General features: G+C 46.7%; 1 protein-coding gene and 1 non-coding gene across 2 annotated transcripts in view; one reads left to right on the forward strand and one right to left on the reverse strand.

Moving 5' to 3' along the window:
• BSN (bassoon presynaptic cytomatrix protein) overlaps positions 1-20,130 on the reverse strand; it is a 334,369-nt gene that overhangs the window by 158,286 nt on the left and 155,953 nt on the right. The window lies entirely within an intron of this gene.
• On the forward strand, positions 2,492-2,629 carry LOC119920402. The gene has a single exon (XR_005448150.1). It is a non-coding gene; the product is annotated as a small nucleolar RNA SNORA7 (small nucleolar RNA).

Raw genomic sequence — 20,130 nt, forward strand, 5'->3', positions numbered from 1 at the left:
GCTCCTCCTCTTTTTACCAGCATCACCCCAATTTTGCTGACCCCTGTGGACTTTCTCAATTGCTCTTGAATCAAAAAAAAAAGGGAACACTTGGAATTTCAACTGCCCCATCCCCCAACCCAATTCCAATCATTCCAATGATTAGAACCCAAGAAGCAGCATGGCTTAGTGGAAAGAGCATGGGCCTATGAGTCAGAGGATCTGGGTTCTAATCCCAGCTCTTCCAACCTCTCTGCTATGTGACCTTGGGCAAGTCACTTAACTTCTCTGTATCTCAGTTTCCTCAACTGTAAAATGGGAATCTGTTCTCTCTCCTACTTAGACTGTGAGCCCCTTTTGGGACATGGACTGTGTCCAACCTAATTAACTTGTGCCTACCCCAGCACTAAGAACAGTGTTTGACAAAGAGTAAATGCTTAACAAATACCATTAAAAAAAAAAAAAACCCAGCATGGCCTAGTGGAATGAGCACAGGCCTGGGAGTCAGAGGACCTGGGTTCTAATCCCAATTCTGCCACGTGTCTGCTGTGTGTCCTTGGGCAAGTCATTTAACTTCTCTGGGCTTCAGTTGCCTCATCTGTGAAATGGGGATTAGGACTGGGAGCCCCATGTGGGACAGGGACTGTGTCCAATCTAATTAACCTGTATCTACCCCAGTGCTTAAACCAGTGCTTGGCACACAGTAAGAGCCTAAAAAGTACCATAATTATTATAATAATTATAATATATAATTATAATAATAATATTTGTTAAGTGCTTATTATGTGTCAGGCACTGTAGTAAGCACTGGAGTGGATACAAGCAAACTGGGTCAGACACAGTCCCTGTCCCACATGGGGTTCACAGTCTTAATCCCCATTTTACAGATGAGTAGAAGTGAAGTGACTTGCCCAAAGTCACACAGCAGACAAGTGGCAGAGCTGGGATTAGCACCCAGGTCCTTCTCCCATGCCCGGGCTCTATCCACTATGCCTCACTGTTTCTGATGAAGACTGTGAGCCCCAAGTGGAACAGGGACTGTGTCCAACCTGATTAGCTTGCATTTACCCCAGCACTTAGTACAGTGCCTGGCACATAGTAAATGCTTAACAAATACCATTAAAAAAATTGATTCTCTGAAGCCCAGGCCCTTTCCAGTAGGCCACACTGCTTCTATTCATCTTTTCCCTTCTAGTTCAAACAATCCCCCAGAGCAAATATGGAGGGTGGAAAAGAGAGTATCTCTCTCAGGTGGAGGAGCTACTGTTGTCTACTTGTTTTGTTGTCTGTCTCCCCCTTCTAGACTGTGAGCCTATTGTTGGGTATGGGTTGTCTTTGTTGCCAAATTGTACTTTCCAAGCACTTAGTACAGTGTTCTGCACACAGTAAGCACTCAATAAATACGACTGAATGAATGAATGTTGTAATCTCATCTCATAGTGGCTTCAGAGAGTCACTCTGCTTGGATGGGCCTCTCAGCTGTAACGCTCTGGGAAATGATGGGTCTCTAGCTGCCCAGCAATCCAGCTCACCTGGCCAGAGCCCTGCTTCCCTCCAAGGCTTTTAACAAATACCATAACCTCTCCCCCTCGCCCCCCCTCCCACCCTAAAAGCACCCTTATCCTTCTTAAGAGTCAGGCAGCAAGGTTTGGCAACTCCGAAGGACATGTGGGTATTTGGACAGTGCGCTTTTTGTAGATGGGGTGGGAAAGGGAGATTACCAATTGCAGCCAATTGTTGTGCAATATTTCCATCCCACTCTTGACTCTGCTCCGACCAAGAAGGCTTACCCCTTCCTGGGAATCTCACCTGCCTAAAGTCCCTCCCCTGGAAATCCCGTTTCCATAGAACTCTGTCCAGTGGTTTGACATCATGTGAACTTGCCTGGCATGCTGGATGGCATTAGTATAACCCAACTTGCTAACCACAGAATGCAACTTGTTTACTCTGCAAGATCCAACAATCCAATTCTGCAAAAATGTCCAAGCTCTCTTTTGGATATGACCTGCATCTGGACAACTAGGAAAAATACATCCTTTGCTTCTTCACTGATTATGTAATATGGTATTTCATCACACTCCACACTCCAGAAGAGCCGAAACTCTTCTGTGGGTCACAACTATATTTAAGTGCTCACAGGACTGGACTGGCTCTGAAATGCATTTTGAGAAGTCCGGGAAGGGCAGGGTTGGTGTGGGGAGACAGGGGATATGAGGAGCCGAAGTTCCTTTTCATGCACCTGCCATGTCACTCTCCTAACTGGCTCCCAAAGCCTCCTGACTTGCTTGGAACAAACCAGGTGCTGCCTGGAGCCAACTGGGAGAGTGGCCTGGGAGCATAAGTAAAGGAGCTTCTGTAAATGTTTGGAACCAGGCATTTCTGTAAAATGAGGATTAAGACTGTGAACCCCATGCAGAACATGAACTGTGTCCGACTCTTGCTTAGTACAGTGCCTGGCACATAGTAAGCACTTGACAAATACCATTATTATTTAGCCATCACTTAAACCTGTCCCCTCTCAGGATCGCACCCGGAGAGTTTCCAGTACTCTACCTGCCTTGACTATGGGAGGGAGAGTCAAGCAGAGGCATATCTATTTCATTCCTAGCTTGGGCAGTGGCTGGTGAGTGGAGGGCAATCTGCTACAAGTCTAAACTCACCTGTGCTGGGCAGCAGCGGCATGGGAGAGAGTAGAGGGCAGAGACTCAGGTTTACTGCGTGGGAAGGAGGCAATGGTAAACCACTTCCATATTTTTACCAAGAAAACTCTATGGATGCACTACCAGAAGGACTGCAGGGCATTGGAGGTGGGGTGTTCTGGGAGAGATGTGTCAGTGGTATCACTATGGGTCGGAGACAGCTCGACACCGTAAGACAAGACAAGAAATCCTGTCAGTTCTACCTTCACAATATCGCCAAAATCCTTCCCTTCCTCTCCGTCTAAACTGCTACAACATTAATGCAAGCACTTAGCCTATCCCCCCTTGATTATTGTATCAGCCTCCTTGCTGACCTCCATGCCTTTTTTTTTCTCCTTTTGTTGCCCAGTAAACAGGAGAATGTTGGCAGTAGCTGTTGAGCCTCTCAGCACCTTCTTCCTCCCGTCTTTGCAACAGTTTTGCAACTGCTTTTCTTTGGTCCTCTACTCAGGAAGTCAACCTCCAGAAAGAGCTCTGCATGTGGTCGGGTCAGCCTGAAGGCCCAGGAGTTCCAGGAACAAGGGTCGTTAGGCTAGAGAAACAGCATGGCCTATTGGATAGAGCACAGGCCTGGGAGTCAGAAGGACCTGGCTTCTAATCCCGGCTCCGCCACTTGTCTGCTGTGTGACCTTGGGTAAGTCACTTAACTTCTCTGGGCCTCAGTTGCCTAATCTGTAAAATAGGGATTAAAACTGTGAGCCCCACGTGGGACAGGGACTGTGTCCAACTTGATTAGCTTGTAACCACCCCAACACTTAGTACACACTTAGCCTGGCACACAGCGCTTAGCAAATACCGCAATCATTATTATTATTAGAAATAATTTGGCCAAGTTCAGGCTGGATTTAGACCGCTGCCATAGTACCCCCAAATCCTCAGGTGTGAGCCAGGTATAGCCAAAGGCAATACCACATCAGCATGTTGTATTCAGGCAGCCCACCAAGCGGATAGAGCATGGGCCTGGGAATCAGAAGGACCTGAGTTCTAATCCTGGCTCTGCCACTTGTCTGTCATGTAACCTTGGGCAAACCACTTAATTTCTCTGTGCCACAGTTACCTCATCTGCTAAATCAATCAATCAATCATATTTATTGAGTGCTTACTGTGTGCAGAGCACTGTACTAAGCGCTTGGGAAGTACAAGTTGGTAACATATAGAGACGGTCCCTACCCAACAGTGGGCTCACAGTCTAGAAGGGGGAGACAGAGAACAAAACCAAAAATATTAACAAAATAAAATAAATAGAATAGATATGTACAAGTAAAATAAATAAATAGAGTAATAAATATGTACAAACATATATACATATATACAGGTGCTGTGGGGAAGGGAAGGAGGTAAGGCGGGGGGATGGAGAGGGGGAGGAGAGGGAGAGGAAGGAGGGGGCTCAGTCTGGGAAGGCCTCCTGGAGGAGGTGAGCTCTCAGTAGGGCCTTGAAGGGAGGAAGAGAGCTAGCTTGGTGGGTGTGGGGAGGGAGGGCATTCCAGGCCAGGGGGATGACGTGGGCCAGGGGTGGATGGCGGGACAGGCGAGAACGAGGCACGGTGAGGAGATTAGCGGCAGAGGAGTGGAGGGTACGGGCTGGGCTGGAGAAGGAGAGAAGGGAGGTGAGGTAGGAGGGGGCGAGGTGATGGAGAGCCTTGAAGTCGAGCGTGAGGAGTTTCTGCCTGATGCGTAGGTTGATTGGTAGCCACTGGAGATTTTTGAGGAGGGAAGTAACATGCCCAGAGTGTTTCTGGACAAAGACAATCTGGGCAGCGGCGTGAAGTATGGATTGAAGTGGGGAGAGACAAGAGGATGGGAGATCAGAGAGGAGGCTGATACAGTAGTCCAGACAGGATAGGATGAGAGCTTGAACGAGCAGGGTAGCGGTTTGGATGGAGAGGAAAGGGCGGATCTTGGCAATGTTGCAGAGCTGAGACCGGCAGGTTTGGGTGACGGCTTGGATGTGAGGGGTGAATGAGAGAGCAGAGACGAGGATGACACCAAGGTTGCAGGCTTGTGAGACGGGAAGGATGGTAGTGCCGTCAACAGTGATGGGAAAGTCAGGGAGAGGGCAGGGTTTGGGAGGGAAGACAAGGAGTTCAGTCTTGGACAGGTTGAGTTTTAGGTGGCAGGCAGACATCCAGATGGAGATGTCCTGAAGGCAGGAGGAGATGTGAGCCTGGAGGGAGGGGGAGAGAGCAGGGGCAGAGATGTAGATTTGGGTGTCATCAGCGTAGAGATGATAGTTGAAGCCGTGGGAGCGAATGAGGTTACCAAGGGAGTGAGCGTAGATACAGAACAGAAGGGGACCAAGCACTGAACCTTGAGGAACCCCCACAGTAAGGGGATGAGAGGGGGAGGAGGAGCCTGCAAAAGAGACTGAGAATGAACGACCGGAGAGATAAGAGGAGAACCAGGAGAAGACAGAGTCTGTGAAGCCAAGGTTGGATAGCGGGTTTAGGTTGCTAAATTGGGATTAAGACTGTGAGCTCTATGTGGGACAGAGGCAGTGTCTAACCAGATTAATTTGTGTCTACCCCAGAGTTTAGTACAGTGCCCAGCACATAGTAAGCACTTAAATACCACAAAAAAGAGGACAATTGTCCATGTCATGGCAGCACATTCTATGAGTCAGAGAAGCAGAAAAGAGCACAGCCTGGGAGACAGAAAATTTGGGTTCTAATCCCGGCTCTGTATCTAGCCTGTTGTACTGACCTTTTGTAACTTCCCTGTGTCTCAGTTTCCTCACCTGTAAAATAGGGACTCTATATTTGTTCTCCCTCCCTCTTAGACCATGAACCTCACATTGGACAGGACCTGTGCCTGACCTGATTATCTAGTACCTACCACAGTGCTCAGTACAATGCTTGGCACATAATAACCACTTAAATATTGATATTATTGTTATTATTATTATTACCTCAACCTCCTCCCAGTCCTGACTGGATCCAAGCTGATTGTATGGTTAGCTAAGGTTAGGCCAGAATCAGGCCTGGGTTGTAATGAGTCTGGCCAGAAATCCTGAGGGAAAACCTCAGAGAAGCCATTTCCCAGCTTGGCAAATTCACAGAACCTGCCCCTGCTGCTCTGTTTCCGTCATTCTTCAACTCTCAAAGCAGGCCTATTCTTCATTTCAATTAGCTTAGCCCTTTTCCTCTATTTTTTATGGTATTTGTTAAGCGCTTACTACTATATCAAGTACTGTTCTGAGCACTGACATAGATATAAGTTAATCAGGCCAATTACAGTCCCTCTCCCACATGGGGCTCACAGTCTAAATAATAATAATTGTGGTCTTTGTTAAGTGCTTACTATATGTCAAGCACTGTACTAAGCACTGGGGTAGATATAAGATGATCTGGTTGGAGACAGTCCCTGTCCCACATGGGATTCACAGTCTAAGTAGGAGGGAGTACAAAATCCTCATTTTTCAGATGAGGGAACTGAGGCACAGAGAAGTTAAGAGAACTGCCCAAGGTCACACAGCAGACAAGTGGAGGAGCCAGGATTAGAAGCCAGGTCCGCTGACTCCCAAGCCTAGGCTCTTTCCACTAAGCCATTCTGCTCTCAACCAATACACAGTGTTTCCTTCTCCTTCTCTGATAAACCTCTCATCTCCCCACCCTATTCTCCTGCCCTTCTGCATCACCTATGCACTTACATCCACACCTCCCTATGCACTTTGATACTCACTCCATCCCCATGGCACTTATTAACATTCTTATGCTCTGCTGCTTCTCTTACTTCTAATTTATTTGTCTGCCTGTCCCACTAGATTGTCAGCTCCTTGTGGACAGGGATGATGTCTACCACTATTGTACTAGTGTAGCTTTGCATATAGTAAGAGCTCAATAAATACCACTGATTTATTAACCGAGTCTTCTCTCCAGCAACGGTTCCCATTCCTCCTCCTAGTCTCTCCTAGCCACCATTTTGTCCACCTCATATTTGTTAATGCTTGAGGGAAACTGTTATTATCCCCTTTTCCAGTTCTGGAAATGCCTGACTCATGGCCATATAAATCAGTTATTTCCAGGGCCACAATTAGGACCGAACTTCCTGCTAAGCATCCCAGAACTTTTCTCACCTCGGTCCTCTAAAAGCACCCTTTCTCAATGGGTACGTCATAATCGTCCCTAGCAGGAATAGAAATCAAAACAGAAATATACCTATGTGAATCAGATCACAGATGGGTAGAGCTATTTCCTCTTTCCACAGAGGCAAATATAGATAACTTTAAAACAACTCTCCCACCCATACATTCCAAATCTTCCAAGGAATAGAATTTCTATACGATCCAGACGTTTTAGCATGTCTTGACCAAATCTGAATTCTTGTACAACTGAACCCTAGGTTTCACCCTGATTGAGTGGAGTTGTAAGAGAAGCACCTCGCCTCCTACTTTTGACGTGAAATGAAATAATCTGATTAACTCAGGCACATTCCCCCCCACCCCCCCAACACACACCCTGTGGTTCAGTGTCAGTCACTCACTCACATTTGTCTCTTCTCTTCACCATCCAGGACCCTACAATCTCCTTCCAGTCTTAGGCTCACAATCTGAGCGTCATCTTCAATCCTTCTCTCCTCCACATCCTACATCGAAGCCACAGCCAAATTCTGCCACTTCCTCCCCGACTTCGCCACCTTCTTTGGCTGGGAGCACGTGTTTCCAGGCCCACCACTATCTGATTCTACAGTGTCTGCTGGAATTTGTCTGCCCTTGGGAGGGGAATCCAAGAGGGAGGGGTGCCAAAGTTCCCTCATGCACCAGGGAACTGCAGCATACTTTACAGGAAGCCCTGCTCTCCACTGTCATCCCAGGTCCACGGTTAATCCCCTTGTCCTTGAGGGCAGTGGTAAAAAGCACCCCTCCTCAAGTTTCCAGTGTGCATGCTTGGCGAGGCAGGGGAAGCGGTGAAAGACGGGGGATTGATTGAGCTCCACCTGGTTCAATGAGCCCCACTTAAATGTGCAGCTCTGATCCCTGAGCCACCAGTTATGCATCCAAAACTGCAAGCCCAAGCCTCAATGTAGCAAAGCTGGCCCTGGGTCCTAGCACAGCCATTCTATAGAGAATTGTTGTTTTTTCTTGGCAGCACGTAACCAGCAAAGCCAGGGCAGCCAGTACTGTTAGAAGGGAAAATAAGGAAGTTGGGCTTAATAGTCGAGAGAAGATGGCCGAGGGACAGTCATTTTGACTGAAACAATTAGCTGCAGTTCATGCCTAGGCAGAGGAAAAAGACAAAGGGAGGGAAGGAGGGAGAGAGGAAGGGAAGGAGGGGACAGAGGCACAGGCAGGAAAGATTAATGAAAGACAGTGAATGGGTTGAACAGCGAAGCTGGTTTCAAATGATCAGATATTGTGCATTCCATGGGGCGATCATGGGTTTCTGGTACCCATTCCATCAACCGAAAGGCTAGGTTAGTAGGCGGTAGTAAGACAGCCATAGTAGTGGGAGGAGCAGGACAGGGGCAGAATAATGGTGGTGTGAAGGAAAAGCTATTCAGCCTCCTTTTCCTTGTCCTTTTTGTTTCTCCTCCTTCTCCTCTTGAACAGCAGTCACCACCTGACTTGAACTGCCTACTTCCTGGGTTTGGTTTTTGGAGGTTTCCGGCATGGCCGTGCTGGCATAGTTCTGGCTACACCAAAAAAGTTCCAAACCCATTCCAGGAAGTAGTGGAAGCCAGACCTGTTGCTGCGGTGACCGTGACAGTGAAGCAGCAATACAGTGGTAAGGGCTACTTTTTGTACACTTGTGAGTGCATTACCCTTCCCCTCGCCTCTGTCCCTTCACTTTGTTCTATGCTTTTTCTCTCTGACTCTCTCTCTCTGCTCCAGTTTCCCCCCTCCAGCTCACTGTTTTTGTCCCCTTATCTTTCTCTCTGTCCCTGTCTCCCTTTTCTGCTTCTGGGTCCCTCTGTCTCTGACTGACTTGGGTCTGCCACTACATTCTTCCATCTTTTCTTTCTGGCCTTTTAGGGCCTTGGGCCTGTCTCCTGAAAATCCCAGTCCTTGGAGGCCCAGTACCCTCCCTGTTTCTCATCTCTTCTCCCACGCCCCACACCTCCGACCACCTCCTCAGCTCCCTGCCCCAACACACTGTACACCTCTCAAAATATGATAATCTTAAATTGGGCCAATTGGAATGAGAAGGATCAGTGGCCAGATCATGGCAGGCTAGTGGGTGGGGAGCTGGGCTGGTGCGGCAGGGAGTGAAACTAATGTGAGATAAAGCACTGGACAGCCAAATGGCCAAATGGGGACGGGCCAGCATGAGGAGGAGTAGGCCGGAGTTGGGGTGACAAGATTTTGGGGACCTCAAAATAGGCTGAGAGGGGCCAGGGGGCAGGGGCTGAAAAGACGAGAAAGACAGAGAGCCAAAGATGTATGGCCACACAGAGGGAGGGGAGGAAAAAGAGTGAATGAAAAAGATGTAGAGAAAAAGATGGGGAAAAAAGAGAGAATGAGGGCAGAGAGAGGGGGATTCATTCAATTGTATTTATTGAGTGCTTACTGTGTGCAAAGCACACAGTGCTTTGGAGAGTACAATATAATAACAGACACATTCATGCCCACCACGAGCTCACAGTCCAGAGGGATAGAAGGGGTATGGAGGTTAAATGACAGGATGGGGGTACAGAGGCCACACAAATATACATTCAGACAGACACACAAATAAAAGACTCACCAATACCACCCAGGGATCATTGCTGCCACTGCCCAGGCCCTGTCAGTGGGGCTTGCCAGATCCTGCTTCAAGTCAGGAATTGTGTTGCTCCTGCCCAGCTAGCAGGGCCCAGGTGGTGGAAGCAGCAGTAGCAGCAGTGACATCGGGTGGAGACCAGTGGCGATTGCCGCCCAGCCACCCCAGAACTGGCATACTTGGACTAATGAAGGGAGATTATGGCCCAGCTGGTGACATTCTTTTGGTCATAGCAGAAACTGAGACAGAGGAGGTTGGGCGGGGGGGAAGGGGAGAATGACTATGCCAGTAAAGGTGCCAATGACCTACTTGCCTGGGATTCAGTTTGATGAACGTTCTCTCCCCTGAATACATGGGGATCCAAAACCCCAATACCCATTTGCCCTCCTACTAATGCTGTGAGCCCCCTGTGGGACAGGGACTGCATCCAACCTGATGAACTTGCACCTACCCCAGAGATGAGAACAGTGCTTGACACATATTAAATACTTAGCAAATACCATTTAAAAAAAACTCCTCCCTTGTTTTGTCCCTTGCCGACTCAGGCCCCATGAGAAATTTGGCCCTTTCTTGAGTTCAACAGGAAGCTCTGTGATCAGCTCCCTTAGCGTCCTACTGCTCTATGCCTTGGGTGCTCCAGAACCCATCTAGCCAAAGGAACGTGGCCTGCTTTAGAAATCAGCTGTTTTGACCTTTCAGGGCTTATTTTGTGACAATCCAGAGCATTCCTGACTTTTAGGGAATGTTACTTTTCCTTTTTGGAAACCTAATTGTGTTTGAGATGACTACCCTGCAAACAGTGGTCTATATTAATATTTGTAAGGCTTCCTGGTGTCCTGGGGATTCCAGTAATCAAAAGGCTTGCAGTTCCCATACAGCCCCTTTAATTAACTTAATTTAGACATTAGTGTGACACAGGGAATGTCTCTCAAGGGGTAAATATTTCATCGATAGCCACTTAGCCAATATGGTTCCCACTTTTCATTTGCATCCAGTTCTTCATTTATTAATTGAGCATCTGCTTTCACAGCCAAGGTTTTGAGTGATGGAAGAGGGAACTTCTGCATCAAATTGACCTTTCCACTCTTCCTCTCTCCTTAGTCCTCCCTACCTCCTTGGGCCTATTGATAAAGCATCTGTCACTGCAGTACTTGGGCATTCAGACAGGCCTGTTTTCTTAGCACCATCTCCCACTCTGCACCTGCTTCCTGGTGGTTTGTGGCATGTGGCTCTGAGCATCCCAGAAAACTTTAGGATCCAGGGGGCAGGATGCGGGGGTGGGCCCCATGTCACAGTTTGGCCAGTGGCTACAGCGATAGCAGAAGTTAAGAGAAATGGCCATGGCTTGGTCAGTGCTGATTGTTCAGCCCTCATCCCCCGGAGGTCTTGACCCTGGTCCACTTGGAATTCTCCAAAATCCGGTCACCTTAATTCAATGGAAGTTTTTTCTTGGGCTGTTAATGAATAATAATAATGGCATTTATTAAGCGTTTACTATGTGCCTAGCACTGTTCTAACTGCTGGGGAGATTACAAGGTGATCAGGTTGTCCCATGTGGGGCTCACAGTCTTAATCCCCATTTTACAGATGAGGTAACTGAGGCACAGAGAAGTTAAGTGACTTGCCCACAGCTGAAAAGTGGCGGAGCCGGGATTTGAACCCATGACCTCTGACTCCCAAGCCCGTGCTCTTTCCACTGAGCCACGCTGCTTCTCTAATGAAGCAGCCTTTAATGAAGGCTTTGATGCCTCTGAAACTCTGGGCTGATTGCCAACAGATTGTCCATAGGGGTGTACTCTGTATAAATGATCTCCAAGTCTTCCGGGATTCCAACCAATCAATCAATGGTATTGACTGAGCGCTTATTGCACACAGAGCACTGTACTGAGCACTTGGGAGAGTACAATACAAGAGTTGGTAAACATATTCCTTGCCCGCAACAAGCTTACGGCCTAGAGGAGGCAGACATTAATATAAATAATTTACAATACATAATTGATTGATATGTACATAAGTTCCATGGGGCTCAGGGAGGGGTGAATAAAGGGTGCAAATCCAAGTGCAAGGGTGACACAGAAGGGAGTGGGAGAAGAGGAAATGAGGGCTTAGTTGGGAGAGGCTTCTTGGAGGAGATGTGTTTTTAATAAGGCTTTGAAGGTGGGGAGAGTGATCGTCTGTGGGATATGAAGAGGGAGGGAGTTGCAGGCCAGAGACAGGACATGAGGCGAGAGGTTGGCGGCAAGTTAGACAGGATCAAGGTATAGTGATTAGGTTGGCATTGGAGGAGTGAACTGTGCAGGTTGGGTTGCAGTGGGAAATCAGGGAGTTAAGGTAGGAGGGGGCAAGGTCATTGAAAGCTTTAAAGCCGATGGTTAGGAGTTTCTATTTCTGGTGTACTAATCCCAACTCCACCACTTGCCTGCTGTGTCACCTTAGGCAGGTTGCTTAACTTCTCTGGGCCTCAGTTTCCTCATCTGTAAAATGGGGTTGAAATAACTGTTCTATCCCTGAGACTGCAATGATCAGATTGCATTGTATCCCCCCCACTATTTGGCACATAGTAAGATCTTAACAAATGTAATTATTACAGTATTGCACCATGTTCCCTGATAGCTAACGTTTAGTCATCCCAAGTAAAAAAAGTTCTTCCTTGTTTAGCTGAACTCCTGGAATCTAAGGTCATTTTCTCATGTTTGGTCCTCAGCGGACATGCTGAATAACTAGGTGGTGCCTTGCTCATATAAAACCTTTTATACACTTGATGCATTTCTGGGTAATGACTGCAATTAAGCCTCCACCCCCACCCCGCACTACTCACCTGCTGTAGTCCAGGCTAAACAACGCCAGTCCCTTAAAGGAGCTATTTTCTAACCCTTTCATCACATTTGTTGTCTTCTCTGTGCACTCTCCAGTCTATCCATATCGTTTTGAAATGCTGAGATCAACATTGGACACAGTCTTTAAATAATAGCCTGATTAATGCAGGGCACAGTGGAGAGATTTTTTCCTGACTCTTGTAAGACATACTCCTGATGGTACAGGCTGGCTTTTTGAACAATAGAAGTACATTTCTCATTCATATTTACCTTAAGGTCAACTCCAATCCTTTGATCTTTTTGGGGAGTACTTGTTCCTAGCCAATCATTCCCCCTCCACTTTCTGTGTTGATCTGTCCCTTGATATAAGACTTGTATTTGTCCCTGGCAAATTTTATCCTGCTTTTGGTAGACCATTTATCTAATATATAAGGCAATTTTGAATTATATTTCTGTTTTCCCAGGTGCTTGTAACTCTGTCCAACTTCCTCCAACTGAAAATGATTTTTTTTCAGTTCCAAGATTCATATCTTAGCTAAAAATATTCTCCTTCTCAAATTGTCACCTCTATGTTGGGACCATTTTGCTTCATGTCTTGCTTATCTGGACTTGCTCCACTGTGTAAGTGTAACCAATGAGTAAAATATTCCTAGGAAAGAGAGATAAATGAATTTTGTCTGTCAACTAAATCCCTTTTTGGGGTACTAACAATATTATGTGTTTAATGCCTTGAAAGAAGACTTTTACAAATGCTTCTGGAGCCGTGGAAGAGTTAATGTGGTATTTAACACTTACTATGTGCCAAGCACTGTACTAAGCACTGGAGTAGACACAAAATAATCAGGAGTCCAGAGAAGTGACTCACCCAAGGTCACACAGCAGGTACATGGCGAAGCCAGGATTCAATCATTCATTCAATCGTATTTATTAATAATAATAATCACATTTGTTAAGCACTCACTATGTGCAAAGCACTGCTCTAAGCACTGGGGTAGATACAAGATAATCAGGGTGTCCCATGTAGGGCTTACATGCTTCATCCCCGTTTTACAGATGAGGTAACTGAGGCCCAGAGAAGTGAAGTGACTTGCCCAAAGTCACACAGCTGACAACTGGCAAAGCCGGTATTAGAACCTATGACCTCTGACTCCCAAGCCCGGGCTCTTTCCACTGAGCCATGCTGCTTCTCTAATAACTCTAATAACTATGGTATTTGTTAAGCACTTACTATGTGCCAGGCACTGTACTAAGCATGTGCTTACTATGTGCCAGGCACTGTACTAAGCATGTGCTTACTATGTGCCAGGCACTGTACTAAGCACTGGGGTGGATACAAGCGAATCAGGTTGGACACAGCCCCTGTCCCACATGGGGCTCACTGTCTCAATCCTCATTTTGCAGATAAGGTAACTGAGGCACAGGGAAGTTAAGTGACTTGCCCAAGGTCACACAGCAGGCCAGTGGCAAAGCTTGGGATTAGAACCCATGACTTTCTGACTCCTAGACCCGTGCTCTATCCACTACACTAAGCGTTTACTATGTGCAGCACACTGTACTAAGTGCTTGGGAAAGTACATTACAAAAATAAACAGTGGGATTCCCTGCCCACAACGAGCTCACAGTCTAGAGAGGGGGAGACTAGAACCCAGGTCCTTTGACTCCCAGGCCTGTGCTTTTTCCACTAGGCCACGCTGCTTTCCTGCCATACATCTTTTTTCTGAGCTTTTTATTTGCAAACTTTACTTCCTTTGGCTAATGTGAATCCTATTAACATCCTCCTTCTCTTAGTTATTACCATTAACACGGATAAGACACAGCATAGGAACTGTATAATGGTTATGCTTTCCAACCGCTGGCTCTAATTCTTTGTGTTGGAGCTTCAGCTAAAACCTTTGGCTTAAGGGTCCCCTGCAGCCATAGTGGGGTGCACAGTTCACCTCCTCGGGTCCCAATTCTGCCACTGAAACAGGTGTGCCCCTGATAAAACAGTGCTTTGCACATAGTAAGCACTTAATAAATACCATTATTATTATTATTATTATTATCATTAGAAGAATGCCTGATCTGCAGGAGGCCACTATGTTCCTGCTGAGCAACTCCAGTGAGGGATTTTCACTGTAATGATTCTTATGAGGCTATGGCAACTTTCACCCCCTAGATGAAAAAGCAGAATCTCATGAAGAAGCATATGAGTGCAAATACGCACAGAGACATAAGCACTCCGACAGACAACTCGCCGCCTCCCACATAAGTACATAGATATAATTTAATAATAATAATAATGATAATTGGGGTATTTGTTAAATGCTTACTGTGTGCCGGGCACTGTATTAAGCACTGGGGTGGATACAAATAAATCAGGTTGGACACCGTCCCTGTCCCACATGGGCCTCCCAGTCTCAATCCCCATTTTAAAGGATGAGGTAACCGAGGCACGGAGAAGTGAAGTGACTTGCCCAAGGTCACACAGCAGACAAGTGGCGGAGCTGAGATTAGAACCCATGACCTTTGCAGAATTTGGGTATACTACACACACACCCAAATCACTATATTGCCACAGCAAAGATGGTGATTATTTTTTAAGACTAATCAACATCTGTCCTTCTGCTCTCCCAGAGAAGTGGCAGAAGGGCCATGGAGAGAGCCAGCTCAGGGAAGCATCAGAACAGAGAGACCAGGCAGACAGAAGCAGGCTGGCCAGGGCTGGAGTCTCTCGATAGCCTTCCAGCCTCCTTTTCCCCCGAGCTCTCCTGAGTCAACTCTCTCGGGCCTCCTCTACTGCCACTGCCAAGATGGCTCTCCCCACTCTCTTTCTTTCATCTGTTTAAGTAGCTGGGAGTGTATGTGTGTGCTCCCCAGCCCCACAGCACTTACATCCAAATCCTTATACTCTACTATTTCCCGTATCTGTAACTGATTTTAATGCCGGTCTCCCCCTATAATCTGCAAACTCCCTGGGAGTAGGGATGGCGTGCATCAACCGAGTTGTTTCGTACTTTCCCAAGTGCTTAATACAGTGCTCTGCACACAGTAAGCTTTCAACAAATATCACTGATGGATTGACATATACACACTCAATGCTTCTTTGTAGGGCTCTGCTTTTTCACCTCAGGGGTGGATGACACCTTTGCCTTTCACCTGTCTACTTGTTTTGTTGTCTCCCTCCCCCTTCTAGACTGTGAGCCCATTGCTGGGTAGGGACCGTCTCTATATGTTGCTGATTTGTACTTCCCAAGTGCTTAGTACAGTACTCTGCACACAGTAAGCACTCAATAAATACGATTGAATGGATGAATGAATGAATAAAGAACCACTAGAGTGAAAATCCCTCACAGGGTCCTTAGACTGATTCACATACACATGTGTTGAGGCTTTAGGTTTTCAGTGCATGCTGCCTGTCACTTTTTTTTTGTATGTCTTAAGCACTTACTATGTGTCCAGCACAGTTCTAAGCCCCAGGGTAGATGCAAGGTAATCAGGTTGGACACAGTCCCTATCCTATATGGGGCTCACAGTCTTAAATAGGGAATAGGAATGATCCCCATTTTTCAAATGAGGGCACAGAGCAGTGAAGTGAGTTGCCTAAGGTCATGCAGCAGACAAGTGGTAGAGCTGGGATTAGAACCCAGGTCCTTCTGATTCCCAGTGCTCTATCCACTAGGCCATGCAACTTCCCAGAAGACAGCAAGCCACAGTCCACTGAGAACAGCCTGAGCACGGAGCAATCCTCCCAGCCCTACTGGACTTCCTGATCTCTGTGTCAGCTTGTGATTCTGCCGATAACCCAGGCCCTTCAAGGACTCCGGGCTACCTTGGGAAGCCTGCCCCAATCAATCAGTCAATGGTATTATTGAGTACCTAATGTGTGCAAAGTATTATACTTAGGAGAGTAAAATAGAAGAAAAGATCCCCGCCCACAAGGAGCTTACAACCTAACAGGAGAGACAGACATGACATAATTTACAAATAGGAAAAAGTACTCCAATAGTAAATGATGCAAATCGATAAGCATGAAAGTACAACAAGGGGGTTGGCTTGTGAATGTCAAAGTTCTGAAGAGGTGCAATAGTGCTGAGAAGAAGCATTAGTCAGGGAAAGCCGCCAGGAAGTAAGTGGGATTTCAGAAGGGTTTTGAAGATGAGAGTGCTGTGGTTTGGTGAATTTGAAGATGGACAGAGTTCCAGCTAGGAAGAAGTGCATGAGCCAGGGATTGAAGGTAAGAGAGTCTGAAGTGAGAAGATGGGCTTGGGAGAAAGGAGTTGGATAGGTAAGAGGGAAAGAGCTGATGGTTTGCCCTAAAGTCAGGAGTTTCTGTTCGACGTGGAGGTTTTTGAGGAGTGGGAAAAGATGTGCAGAACATTCTAGAAAGCTGATCCGAAAAGCTGAATGATGTATAGACTGGAGAGGGGAAAAGCAGGAAACGGGGAGACTGGTGAAGAGACTGATACAGTATTCAAGCTGAGATATAACATGTGCCTGACCCAGGGTGTTGCTGTTCAGGTGGAGAGGAAGGGGTTGAGCCAGGAAGTGTTATGGAGGAAAAACCGACAGGATTTAGCAACGGACTGAATGTGGACAATGAGGAATCAAGGATGACGCCAGTTTTTAGGAAACAGGGTGGATGGTGGTGTTGTCCACTGTGATGAGAAAATTAGGTGGAAGAGAGGATTTAGTAGGGAAGATGAGGAGCCTATTTTCAACCTATTGAGCTTAAGGGCCTAGAGGAATAGCCGTAAGAAGGCCTTAATAATAATAATAATAATAACATTTGTGGTATTTGTTAAGGGCTTACTATGTCCTAGGCACTGTACTAAGCACTGGAGTAGATACAAGATAATCCGGTTGGATACATTTCCTGTCCCACATGGTGATCATAGTCTAAGTAGGAAGTAGGACAGCCATTGAATTCCCATTTTCCAGATGAGGAACAAGAAACCAAGTGACTTTCCCGAGGCCATACAGCAGGCAAATGGCAGAACTGGGATTAGAACTCAGCTCCTAAGCCATGTTGCTTTTCTGACTCTGCAGGTAAGAGGAAATGTGAGATGGCAGATGGAGAGACTGGTTGGGACTAGCAAGGTAGATTTGGGAATTGTGCATGTAGAGGTGATAGCTGAAGCTGTGGGAAAAGATGAGCACCTGGAGGGAGGGAGTGTAAAGTCAGAAGAGTTCCTTGGGGGACACCTTCAGTTAGGGGGTGAGAGGCAGAATGGAAGCCATCAAAAAAGACTGAGAAAGCCACCAGAAAAGTAGGAGGAAATCCAGGAAAGGACTGTGTTGGTGAAACCAAGATTAGATAACCTTTCCAAGAGGAAGGGGTAGTTCACAGTGTCAAAGGTGACTGAGAGGCCAATTAGGAGACAGTTAAGGGACCATTAGATTTGTTGACAAGGAGGAAGTCACTGATGGCCTTGGAGAGTGAAGTCTCTGTGGAGAGAAAGGGTTGGAAACCAGGTTGTAGTGGGTCAAGAAGGGAGTTGGAAGAGAGAAAGTGGAGGCAGGAGGTGTGTACAATCCATTCCAGAATGTTTTTTTATGGTATTTGTTAAACGCTTACTTTGTGCCAGGCACTGTACTAAGGGCTGGGTTAGGTACAAGCTAATCAGGTTGGATACAGTCCATACCCCACATGGGGCGCACATTCCTAATCCCCATTTTACAGATGAGGGAACTGAGGCACAGAGAAGTGAAGTGAACTATCCAAGGTCACACGGCAAACTAGGGACAGAGCCAGGAGTGGAATCCAGATCCTCTGACTCCCAGGCCTGGGCTCCTTCTACTAGGCCAAACTGTTCCTCACAATTTGGACAGAAATGGAGTTAGGAGATACTGTGATAACTGAAGGACAGTCTAGTCTCTAACTCCTTGTGGGCAGGGAATGTGTTTGCCAACTCTGTTGCACTGTACTATTCCAAGTGCTTTAGTACAGTGTCCTGCACATAGTAAGGGTTCAGTAACTACCATTGATGCTGATACTCTCCTGAGGGCTTAGTATAGGGCTCTGCCCTCTAAACTGTGAGCTGGTTGTGGGCAGGGATTGTCACTGCTTACTGTTGTATTGTACTTTCCCAAGCACTTAGTACAGTGCTCTGCAAACAGTAAGCGCTTAATAAATACGATCGAATAACTGAATGATGCCCACAGTAGATGCTCAATAAATACCACTGATTGACTGCTACAGCAGGATAGAGAGAAGGCTTTTTGGTTTGGCAGAGACATGAGCATATTTGAAGGCAGAAAGAAAGTGGCTATCTGAGAGTGACTAATTGAAGATGGAGATTATAGAGGGAAGATGGGTGGGAGTAAGTGTTAACGTGAGTCCCCAGCAAGCTTGGGTTTACATTAAGCCCTGTCGTTGCTGCATTTGGGTCCTCCACAGATTATCCACATAGCAGGGCCCTTGCCCTAGGGTCTTGGTGAAGCAGCGAAACAGCAGCTGCAGTCTGTGTTGTAGCTGGGAATTTAGAGCATACAGATATCAAGCAATTTTCCACCAAGGTATTGACAGCGCTCAGATTCTTATCTCAGCTCTTACATATAGCGTGGACAGCAGCACCAGCATGGGTCAAAGCTTCAAATCATGGCTGGAATGTAGCATTGGTGATTCAGTGGTAGAATTCTTGCCTGCCGCACACCAGGTTCGATTTCCGGGTAATTGAGAGAAGCAGCATGGCTTAGTGGATACAGCATGGGACTGGGAGTCAGAAGTACCTGGGTTCTAATCCTGGCTTCACCACATGTCTGCTGTGTGACCTTGGGCAAGTCACTTCACTTCCTCTGTGCTTCAGTTACCTCATCTGTAAAATGGGGATAAAAGTGTGAGCCCCATGTGGGACAGGGACTGTGTCTACCCTGATTAACTTTTATCTACTTCAGCGCTTAGAACAGTGCTTGGCACATAGTAAGTGCTTAACAAGTACCTTAATAATAATAATGATAATAATGATGTCCCTGCAGTTCTAAGCGTGTATGTCTATATGCATGCAGGAACCACAACCCATACTGTTCATCTGCTTGTCCTCTCCCTGCCCACCAACAGAAGTGCAGAGGGAATCTCCAAAATGATAATAGAGAACAACTGGCTAGAAACAGAAAAAATTTATTGAAATTCATCACATAACCTCAACTTAAACTCAAAGCGAAGTTCAAATGCCAAAGCAACTGAAACTAAGGTAAATTGGCATACCCATTCTGCATGCAAGCCTCTCGCTGTCCTAGGGAAATATGGTTACGATTAGAGCATTAGCTTTCCATTATCACCATATCACACTGCTGAGCTTGGGTAGCATAACTGGGCACTAATGAGGAGAAAATGTTCTAACTCTTTTAGGAGAGAAAAAGGGTTGACTGTTGAATTCTTTAACGTGATTCACAGTGAAAAGGCCTTTTCCTGCTGGATTCACAGCCCTTTCAGCTGGACCACCAGCTGCGTTTCAGAAGCTCAAGTAGGCCCACAGGTCCCGAACAGCCCTTGGGAGAACCCCTTTTGGGTGCTGGTGTTGTTGGACTGAGGTCATCAGGCCACAGATCTGAGCCAACAGCATCCAAAGTGAGTAGTGACTAATTCTGCAGAGCGTGGCTGCCTGCCACACACACCCAAGTGAAGGGCGGTCCATCCAAGGATGGCCATCTGCTAGGGGTCCAGTAATTGGGAACCCCTTAGAGAGGTCAGAACACAAGGTCAAAGTTGGTTCACAGCATGAGCACAAGTGATTCTCCTCCAAACCTCCTCTTGGTCTCCTAAATTGCTGGAGCTCATTGTCCTGAACTTACTTCCCAGTGATGGCATCTGAGGACTTAGTCATGGGCTCAGTCAACTCTAGTGACAGCCTCACTTCACCTCAGTCAGTTTCCAGCTGTGGGGTACTTTCATTCAGGCTGATTCTAGGCTGTAAATTCATTTTTGGGCAGGGAATATGTCTGTTTATTGCTATGCTGTACTCT

Source organism: Tachyglossus aculeatus, chromosome X1 (assembly GCF_015852505.1).
Source record: "Tachyglossus aculeatus isolate mTacAcu1 chromosome X1, mTacAcu1.pri, whole genome shotgun sequence".
Classification (NCBI taxonomy): Eukaryota; Metazoa; Chordata; class Mammalia; order Monotremata; family Tachyglossidae; genus Tachyglossus; species Tachyglossus aculeatus.